This window comes from Halyomorpha halys, unplaced genomic scaffold (assembly GCF_000696795.3).
Source record: "Halyomorpha halys isolate HHAL.00 unplaced genomic scaffold, Hhal_1.1 Scaffold41.1, whole genome shotgun sequence".
Classification (NCBI taxonomy): domain Eukaryota; kingdom Metazoa; phylum Arthropoda; class Insecta; order Hemiptera; family Pentatomidae; genus Halyomorpha; species Halyomorpha halys.
In genome coordinates this window covers 47,273-58,424 of record NW_027115338.1, presented here as the reverse complement: position 1 = coordinate 58,424, position 11,152 = coordinate 47,273, and the positions used below count along the sequence as shown (strand labels likewise).

The 11,152-nt window shown below is 29.9% G+C and overlaps 1 long non-coding RNA gene across 1 annotated transcript; it reads left to right on the top strand.

The window, feature by feature from the left end:
• The first annotated feature begins 3,774 nt into the window (after positions 1-3,774).
• Positions 3,775-10,820, top strand: LOC136797016 (uncharacterized). The gene is made up of 2 exons (XR_010844812.1): positions 3,775-5,927; positions 6,365-10,820. It is a non-coding gene; the product is annotated as an uncharacterized lncRNA (long non-coding RNA).
• The last annotated feature ends 332 nt before the right edge of the window (positions 10,821-11,152 follow it).

The window sequence follows — 11,152 nt, the reverse complement described above, 5'->3', positions numbered from 1 at the left end:
TTCTAACTTTTCAGACAAAATCTCTTTGGCTAACTTATGAGTCCTTGCTAATTTATTTCAATAAATTCTTCTGTTTCCAATGTGATAAAACATTTATTTAATTAATGGTAAAATTTGTATCTAATTGTACTTTTTTTATTTCGGAATTTTCTTTCATTTTGAGTGATCTGTTTGTTATGTGTTTTAAGATTTATTTTAATTTACACAATTTGAAAATTTGTTGTTGTTTTGTAATATAATTTATTATGGAATTAATAAGGTTTTATATCTTTTTTTGTGGTTTAAATTGACTGTTACGCTGGATTAATAAGTACTAAATCAAAAGCTTTAGTATTTATGTTTTTTTTTTCTTATAATTTTAAATTTAATTGCATTCATGTATGAAAAGTTAGTTTACTTGTTTTATCTCATGGCCATGACTACTACAAGAGTTGGGCAAAATGTCCAAGAGTACTGAGTAGCTGAGTATGAAATAAAAATGTTTAAGGCAAATAGATGTAAAGTAAACGGTACTAAAAAAATACAGAACATAGAAAGTATCAATACAAGCAATTTATATTCAAACCAGTTTGAATATGAGTATTTGTAAAATAAAATACTACATTCATTATTCACTACTTGATTACATCACTAAACTTATTTGAATTAATATCAGTGCCGAAATATGCAAAATGATTTACAGCTTCAAAGATGTAATTGTTGTTTATACTTTATCTTAAAATCGATTTCATTTGCATTGCAAAACATAAAACAAATCTTTATACTTTAGAAATACCAAGAGTTGAAATAGATGCGATTATGGCATCTTAAAACCTATTTTATTTTTGCTTTTTTCACCATTGAAAATTTTTGAAGTCAAAATAAATCAATACACGAAAGGGCGATCTTGAAATTTTCCATATTGACCAAAATATGTTAGAAATTCGAAAAGTTAAAATAAATCGAAAGCATTTTTAGTGTCTCCAAAAACATTTAAATGAATACTAAAGGCGGATCTACACGTTGGCCACTTGCCGTAAATCGGAGACTTGTACAAATACTCGGTAAACTAAGGAACAATCCGAGCGGACCAGCCTCATGCTAGTGTTTTTCAGAGAGGCAACCGTGGCAGACGTACAAGTGGTTTCAGCCATTGCACTGGAATTATATTATTATTATTACAAAAAAAAAGCAAATGAAAGGAGATTGAATGAAATTAAGTATAAATGTAAAACTTATTATAACAAGTAACAACAAACACTTTCAACCTCCTAACACCACTCAGTTGCAACTAAACAGGCAAACATGTTTACCATTTTTGTATTTAAAGTTATATTTAACAAGTAACAGCTCTCAATTGCTACTTAAAAAGAACGGTGTTGAAGACGCTACACAATCGGTTTCACGAACATCCTTTGATTTGTGTCCAAAAACCGACTCTTTATGGATCGGCAACAAATTTAGGCCAACTTGTACCAGTGCATCTATATAACCCATCCACGTGCACATGCGTCACGACTTGGTTAATGTGTTAGAACTCAGAAAAATAAAATAAAAATAGTAATTGTCGATCCATAAGCGTGCAATCATAAAATCGTTAGCATTTTAGTTTTGTGCATCTTAAAACTATATATAAAAAGGACGATAGGATGTTAGTAAAAAGAAAACTTAAAATAAATCAATCCGCATGGGCGTATTTATAAAATTGATAGCAGTTTCATTTTCCATATCTCAAACAATATATAATCGGACCTTGATGTACTACAGAATAAAAAAGTTAAAATAAACTGATACGATAGCACTCTATCTTCAGATGGATATTATTTTTCATTTTCTGCATTTCAACAAAACAGAGATAAGGACACTGATATGTTAAAAATCAGGAAAGTTAAAACAAATCGATTTTATTTTCATTCTCTGCTCCTCTAATATAAATCAGTGATTTCGTGATAAGTTCATGATCTTAAAACCAACTCCAATTTGGAAGATAATTACTACTTGGTTTCCCTTCGGACTCATTAGTTATACAATTTTTACTAAAAATTGTTTAGTAAATACAAAAATACTTTATTATGAAAGTACCTAAAATTTCCAACCAATTACCAATTGTGTGGTATTAAGGTACTTGACGTGATGAGTGTGATGTAGTCAATTAAAGAACTACTCATACTTGATTATACTCAGTACTCAAGTATTTCCTAACACTGCTATATATAAGAGTCTTTGTATTATTTCACTGATTTATAGGGTCTCATTTTGATATGATTGACTAATTAATTTATTTTTGTACATATATTAATCTACTTATATTAAAATTACATTTATATAACTTTATTCCCTATGAAACTGTTACGTTAATTATTACTGATAATACTTCAGTGGAAGTACCAAGTAGCTATGCTTGGTATAGTATCTACTTAATAGTGAAAGTTAAAAATCTAAAGCTGGTAGTTTCAACAATAGTTTCTAATATAACAGGTATGAAGACAACTGTAAAATTTGTGGCTTTTGTGGAATAAATGTCCTGTGAATAAATGACTGTGTTCTACTTCATCAGGTAAGAATGCTTTGGGCTGCTCCCAAGGTATATAGAATTCCTAAAGCTGTTCCATACGCATAATATCTTGACCAATAACATGTTATTGACTGGATATCGCCCAAAATTTATATGGTGAAATAAAAGAAGTAGTTATTACAAAAACTTATCCTAATAGAAAGCCTCTAAAATCCTCAGTCAGGAAATAGTCATATCTTAAGTTAGTCCGGAAGTGAGTAGCTAATTGGTAAGGCAATGGACCAATGACTCCTAGAACCTGGGTTCAAATCTGGCTGTGGTAGATAATTATTATCTATTTTACTATAGCCGTTGAGTCAGCCCTGTTTTGGAGCCCTGCAGTTCCCGCCGCTGGAGTTTGTAATCTGTACAGTCGTGTTATGGGTACTATATTACTCAGTTCTATTCTGAGGAAACAAATCTATCGACGTTCACACTTTTACCTCTGAGTGAACAAGTGCTAATTTTATCCTAGAGCTAACATTGTTGGAAGCATTTTCATAACATCAGTTTATTCCGTGACAAAAATGTTTTAATCCTTGTTTGATAATCGAAAGTTATGGACAGAGTTATTGGTATGAACCAATAAGACTGTTGTGGTGCCCTTTTTGTCTGAAACAAATTTTTCGAATCGAATCGGGAAAAACTGCTTAACTAAAAAGACTACTAAATCACAATTTAAAACATCTAAATATTAGGAGCCTTTAAAATTTAAAGACCATCTTCATTTGGACAAAGCGATGGAACCAAATAAAACCATGATCGTGCTACCTTCTTGGTACTAATGGGAAAACGAAGAACTGTGAGGCTTTGATGTCCTTTTGAAGTCTTTATTTGTGCAAGCTCTTTTGCTCAAGGCAAATTAGAGGAAATGCAGAAATACCATGCTTACAAAATTATTGTTCAGAAGTTGTTCATTGGAGATAATCAATATTTTTCTTTTTCGGACTCCTTTATCGTCTTATTCGTGCTCAAGTTTTGCCACAGGTTTCATTTAATTAGGTATTTTCAGTTACCTAATATGATCTTTACCTAAAATCTCGAAGAGTGTAACACAGAGAGGTGTGATCATCAATCAGTTGGCCAGACGCGAAAATAGCAGCAGCAGCTGGTAATTGGTACGAACCTCGACCCAAGGTAGGCTTCGAATTATTGATTACAGAGAATTGTTTCATAATAATAATAGTTATTGACAATTAAATAAAGTATCAAATTATATTTAGTAATAAAATAAATAGCTAATATTTTATTATTATTTAAACACACTATCGGTAGTTTCAAATTTTGAGGAAAAAAACGTAGGGATTTAAAACTTAGTTGCCTCAGTCTTCCAAAATCATACTTAGCTACTGCATATGTAAAAATATAGTTCTTTGTAAAGTCATTAACTTTTAGTGGTATTAGACCTCAGAATCCACCCTTATATTTGTGTTTAGTACTATGTGATATTTACTTGATGTAGAAATATTAGTTGAGTATAGAAACTTGTAATCTCGAAAATAAAAACAGAAGTGGACACTAAGTTTAAAGAAGACATCCTGCAAGTGGTTTTGTCTCTTCAGTAACGTATTCCAGCTTAAATTTTAGCGCTTTATTTTGGTATCTTATCTACAGTATTTGATTCAGCTATCTCTGCCCTTAAATCACTTATAGTGATTTAAGGGGAAGCAATCGAACTGATTTTCATCTCTACAATTTAAATGATCAAAGGCCGTTTCACAGAACATTACTAATTGATGTTCAAATTATTTATTGTGAATTCTCATTTCTAAATAATGTTCAAATCTTTTTTTTAAAAGAAGTGTGAGGAACAATGCTTTTTAATGTCATTAGAGTCATTTTAGTTATTGACATACGAGTATAATACGCTATAAGGTTTCCAAGTTGTTTTGATATACCTGTATACCAAATAAACCCTAAATGCTTGATCGATGAACGACCATTCTGCAGTAAACACGAAAAAAATCCTACTATCTCAGCCGATACCAAAAGTTTCACCTCCTATTTGCTGATATCTAATCTCGGGCTGTTGGCAGCAGTATATGTTGCATCATGAGCAGAAAAGGTCTCTCCTCCACAATCTGAGAAGCTGAAAAGATTTCATTCCACTCCGATATCTCGTATATTGTTGGCCTCATTGCAAAACTTTAAAATTTGCTCTATTGACCCCACAAGCCAGAAACAAAAATTTCTTTTCTTTTGTTCAAGAGATGGGTTTCTTACTCAATAATATCAGCTGCATCCTAGATTTTAAATACTAAAGGATAAGAATCCTTTCAGATTTTTTTTTTACCAGTATTGTTTCGTCTCAGAAAAAATGATCAGTGTATCAATGCCTTCTTATTGAGCTTGTAGGATTGTGCCTCATTAGTCAAACATGCCGATTATCGTGTATGTTAACCGTGTATCGAGTACCCTAGTTTTTCTTAAAATAAGGTATACTGTTTTTATGTAAAATTTACAAAGGCCGACGATATTCCAAGGGGTATCGTATATTTCCAATAAGTGGTAGGGCCTACCGAGTTTTATACTTTCCCAGTCTTCTTATCCCAACTCCTACAGCCTTTAGACCAAGGTTGCTTTTATCATAATTACTGCACATACCCAAAAACAAGAAAGGATGTTTCAAAGAGGGTTGGTAACAAATTGAATAAGTCATCGCACCGACTTAATGTCATAATTGCTTTTCAGCGATGGTAGATCATTCACAATTTTGTCTGATTTACAAAAGTTTATTTCATACATTCTGGGAGCTTTTTTCAGCATTTCAATTTGTTTTGTAACTAGTTCCATCGTCTATATCAGGTTTGCTACAAAAGGTAATACGTCTTGAATTATAATATTAAGATGATGAAACATGTATAAATGATGACTTATGTACCTGTATGTAAAATTTCACCAGTTGAAGTTCATAACACAAGTCATACATACTAAGTGTTGTTTTCCATTTTAAATGACAAATAGGTATACCAGTAGTAGTCTACCAATTTATTTGATGTCATTTCGCCACATGTTGGGGTATATTTCGTAATTAAGGTATGACCTATATGTACTATATACTGGAGGTAATTTGTAACAACTCTAATAGCTTTAGAAAGTCCGTAGGATGACCTCAGTTAAGAAAATAACTCCAGTCTTTGGAATACGTTGAATTCTAAATAAAATCAAAAAATTTTTTGTCAGATGTGTCACTATTCTAGGAAAGTAATGTTTTTCGTTTGCCGATCTGTCTACTTTAACAGCACAGCAAATAACTTGTTTCAGCTTGGAAGATAACCTGCACATAGCTCTTTGGTGGAGTGGGGTTGTATTACCTTCCTTTTCTATGTCTACATTCTTAGTTTAAATGGATTTAATTTGTCCGTATCGTTTATATGCATTAATGGTGGCACATGTGAGAACTTTGTAATTTTATTTTGTATGTGACGTATTCTGTAGATTGCACTGTAGACGTGGGTTACTCTGTTCGAATTAGCCTTAGGATAGTCTGTTGAAGCCTCCAGTCAATCTTTGGAATACGCTAAATTCAAAATACAAAGAAAATTAGTTTTTTAATAAAGAGTTGTACTTTTGTTTCGTTGTTTTAATTATTTTTAAATTAGTAATTTGATCATTTTCCCAATGCACTGGTGATTGCAATGGCTGGGTTGTGTCAATTAAGAGAATCTAAAATATCCTTAGTTATATTGCATGAAGAATTTTAGTTGTGGTATGATTTTATTGCTTGTAGAATATGTTTTCATTTTGTAATGCTTATGCATAGAGTTAGCTGGATACATTTTAATATTTGGGTCATACATCTGTAAGTTATTTTATGGAAAAATGTTGCAGGCGTGCATTTAACCAGAAGGAAAGAATATCCTCACATTTTGTGTGATAGACCATTTATGATTTTTATCACTCATAATTCTACTAGTTCGGTTCTCTTTATCTCAAGAATTCAACAACTTTAATATGTTATAATATACTGCATTAGTTTAGTTTTATTTATTTTATTTTTTTATTTAGAGTTATAAATAGAATTTACCTTTGAGGAAAATAAATGTTTTAAATAGGGGAAAATATAATATTAGTAATTTTCTGATTCTTTTATATTTAAGAAAAACAATTATTATTTTTATTATTTATTACTGTGTTAATATCTTCACATGTTGATTATGAAATATGTTTCACGAGACATTGTGAGATTTAGATCATAATTCCTTACTTCATACATTTTCATTATATCATATACAAAGTTTGTTAATTCACTTATTTTACCTTTCTTCTTTTTCTTAGTATATTAAGAATATGTAAATGGATATTAAATACTAATTATGATCTGAAGAGTGTATTTTTTAATGAAACCTGGTTATTTGGTGAGATATTTAAATGTTTTTCACTTTTCTGGTTTGTTAAAAAATTTTATAACTATAATATAGGAACTGAATTAATTTCTAATTTCCTTCTTAAATTATGTCTACAATTCTAAATTTTTTTTCATTATGTGCTTTAATTATTTACTAATAATTAAAAACTGCATGTATTCTTAATCTGATTTTTTTTTTTTCTTGATGTTTTATAAGCATGAATGTACATTTATAATTTAATATATTCACTTTCAAAAATTTCCTAGTGTCTATGTTGCAGGCTTGGTTGCTGTTGAAAAAACAGGCTTTTTTCGTTTTGAACCACCTCCATTTTTTATATGTGACAGACCATTTTTGTCAATCGTAACTCATTCACCATCCAATGTTTTCCTGTTTTTATCTAGTGTTAAGGAAATTTAGACTTAATACTTTTTTTTATTTTTGGTATTGCTCCTGGAGTAAGTCTTATATTTGTGTCAAGTGTTATGTATTTACTTCAGCCCTAACTTTGTTTTATTTTTTATATATTTTCATGTTAACTTAAAATATTTTTTCTGTTTATTTAAGTATACCTATAAATAAAGGTTTGTTCGTATGATTGTATAATTTTGAATTGTTTCAATAATATTCTGCTAATTTGAATAGTTCACAGGAAGAATGATTTTAATTGAGAATATTAAAGTTTAATGCTTCATCACATTTTATTGTCCAATAAAAGTATTAATTTAGTAAGCCCATTACCCAGTCCAGTCGCATCTGATATGTCTATTGACTAAATTTTAGTTGTGGTGAGAGGGATTAGATGTGGCTGGACTAGCAACTATGTGGCTTGTTCTGAGGGAAAAAGTTAGCTGAAAAAAAAAAAAATTGTTAAAAGGTGAATAAAAGATTCTTGAAAAGATAAATGAAATCAATATGACTATTCAATTGTACTTCTTGTTCCTCACAAGATGGCACTAGAATTTCAATTTTTCCTAAAAGTGAACTAACATCATTCTTCCCATGGACCTCTCATTTTATAACCCTTTACCAAACAGTAGTGTAGAATGGTGAGTTATCATAATGCAATAGTGATACAATGTTTGTGTTTGTATAAATGGTATTACTTTCTGATTGCTACTAGGTAAGGAAAGTATTGTAATTCGGTCTAATTTGGGTCGCCTAATTTTAGGATTTTCAGTCATTGGTCTGTGTGACAGTAATTTGTGCCATAACAACCTATAAATGGTCTTGATATTGAGTACTTTGTTAGGAATTACTTTTCCTAGACCAACAATTATTGAATGAGGTAATTTGGTTTGGATCCATACTCGACCACCAGGTTTTTCTCCAATTTAGGTTACCCAAATTATCGAGGCTGGATTAGCCCCAGGAGCCTCTCCTGACACCAGGGTCGACCCACAACTAGTGTAACTGAATAAATAATTATTGCCTCAGCCTGGCTAAAACCTGAAACTAGTAAATAGGTAAACACAGTACCTTTCTCATTGAGTTACCATGGTTCTTCTAAGCATACTTATGTTCTCTGCCATGAAATCCATGGTTATCTCCCTACTAAGCAGGTTGACCAATTTTGTTGCTTTGTAGGGATGGACTGTGCCTAAACACAGGAGCATTGCTATGCATGTTGTATATGTGCAGTATTTTGTAAGATAGAGATTAAAACCTTAAATTCTCCTACAATTTTGTTGTGATTTTCTAATTATTTTAATTTTCCGATCTAAATTATGAAATATTTTTTTCATGAATATTAGGTGAAATATATATTTCAAAAAGTAGTTATTAATTATCATGTTGGAATTTGAATGGTGACAAAATCCTAAAATGTTAGTTGTAACATGAAATTGTGATTTTAATCAATAAATTAATTACAAAAGAACAATTTAAGCTACATAATTGTTAAATAATCTAAAGACTTTCTGTATCAATATGGATAATGAGTATAGAATATTTAACTTTCCCAACTTTTTTTTTTCTTTATGACAACCTGGTTATTTCTAAAATATATGGGGAGGAAGGTGAGGGGGGGGGGAATTATCTAGAGATAGGTAATGTATCAAAATTCTGGAACAAAATTGAATTTTATTTGAGAATAATTCAGAAAGTATAACATTTTATTGCATTTTTCCTTATTTCCTAGGACATGTCAATTAGCTTACTTTTTCCTTTATTTGACCAGCTATCATTATTTCTATTTAACTCTCTTAATGTTTTTGTTATTGGTAATAGGCTGGTTTACTATCAATTGACAAACATACTTATCCTTTTTAAACTTTTACTTATAGGTCCTCAACATATAACTGTTGAGATAATGGATTTCAAAAATTTGTATTTCATTATAAAACTCATATTTGCTAACAATCTCATTAAACTATCAGATGTTATTCATGGTGATATATTCTTCATTTACGTTTTTAATGCAAAAATGGGTTTTAATATGAAATAAAAATCTATGAAATCCATTATCTCAAAAGTCAAATTTTTTATTCTTGTTATTATTCCACTGTGAGCCCAATATACACCATGTGATTATATTATTTTTGAAGTAAATTATAAAAAAGTGATTCTCTTTTACATTTTATTAGGTTTTGCTTCTTTTTTTTTTAAATATTCATTACTATTTTATGAAATTTCCTAGAGTATTTTTTTTCTTTCTGTTATGCTCCAGGCATGTTTATAATGATGTCTTTTCTTCCATTGGAAGTTCTTTCCATTAGACTCCCTGACATCACTTCTTTTTTTAAAAAATAATTCTTTTGTTACAGCTGTGATATTTGCAAATTATGCAGCCGTGTCGTTTTCATCCACTCCTGAGTTTAATTGTAACAGGCCATTTATTTCTTTAATTATTAACAAACAAAGTAATAATATTGTATTTATTGCAAGGATTAAGGATATGAAATAATTTTTGTTTTTATTTACTTTTAAAATTAATTTTTGCCTTTGTGGTTTATTGTTATTAATATAAAAAGTTTAACTGAATGTTGTTTCAAAATATGAATAAAATACAACAGAAATATCCTGGAAAACAATTTTCAGTTTTGCTATTCCTTCTTCTGATTGGTGAATCTGAAATCTGAATCTTTTAAGATTGATCAAGTAAGTTGCATGAAGACTATTGACTATTAGCTATTGAATTTTGTTTTGACCCTCTTCTGGTTTTAGTTACTAACAGAATAATATAGTTTTAACTTTATTTATGAGTTCACATTGTCAGGATAATAGTTTAAATCTGTTGAATCTATTTGGAACCTATCAATAATACCCTATTGAACCAACAAACTCTACCATATTATGAATCAGTCTTATTTTATAAAATTTGTTTTAATACTTGATACATTATAATCTAAATATATAAAATTTCAAGTTATTGTTTAATTTGAAATTTTCTTAGGTAAAAATGTATTTTAGATTCTTTGTATTTTTAAATTATATTTTAGACAAATTGTTGGAGACTACAGTTTAGCTTATCATCTATATTTGGATATATAACCACCTGCCAATCTTATGAATTTGTTTTTAATGCCCTTGTGAATGTAATCATAACTATTCTAATGCCCCCAAAACTTTAGAGTACATCAGTTTATGACATATGCTTGTGAATACTATTACTCTAGCAAAAAGGAATAATATGTTCAAATCATATCTTCCTGAGTAAAATGAATGTAGATTTCTATTTGGTAGGATTGCAATGATATTGCCCAAAGGTTAGTCTTACTATATATGAATAATAATAATATATAACCCAAATTTATGTAATTAATTCTGTTCCCATTTAAATAAATATTTTAATCCTATGCACAATAATGTATAGTGCAATAGTTACCACTTTCGTGACAAAAAGTGTGATTAGTGGTAGAGAGTATGTAAATGTAATAATTAGCAAATAAAAGAATTATTAATACTAAAATATAAAATAAAAGTAGTTGCCAACAGTATTTTATAATTATTATGTTTTAAAGAAACTTAAGAACAGATCTTGCAATCAACTAGGAATTTTATTATTGGCAATCAACGAAATAAATCGTGTATAGAAGGTAGTAGTAGTGGTGTGGAACACAGGCAGAAGATATTGGACTATTTTCTCTGCCGATCTCTCGGCAGAAATCAATTAAACTTCTTTATTGATGTAACCAGTATTGTTCAAAATCTTCCAGGATAAAACTATTGAGTGCTGGACGGTATGCGTCCTGTGATGGGGATAGGCGGAACACGAGTAAGCGATAAAAAATAGGGTCCCGGAAAATATGAGACATGGAAATTTTGATGT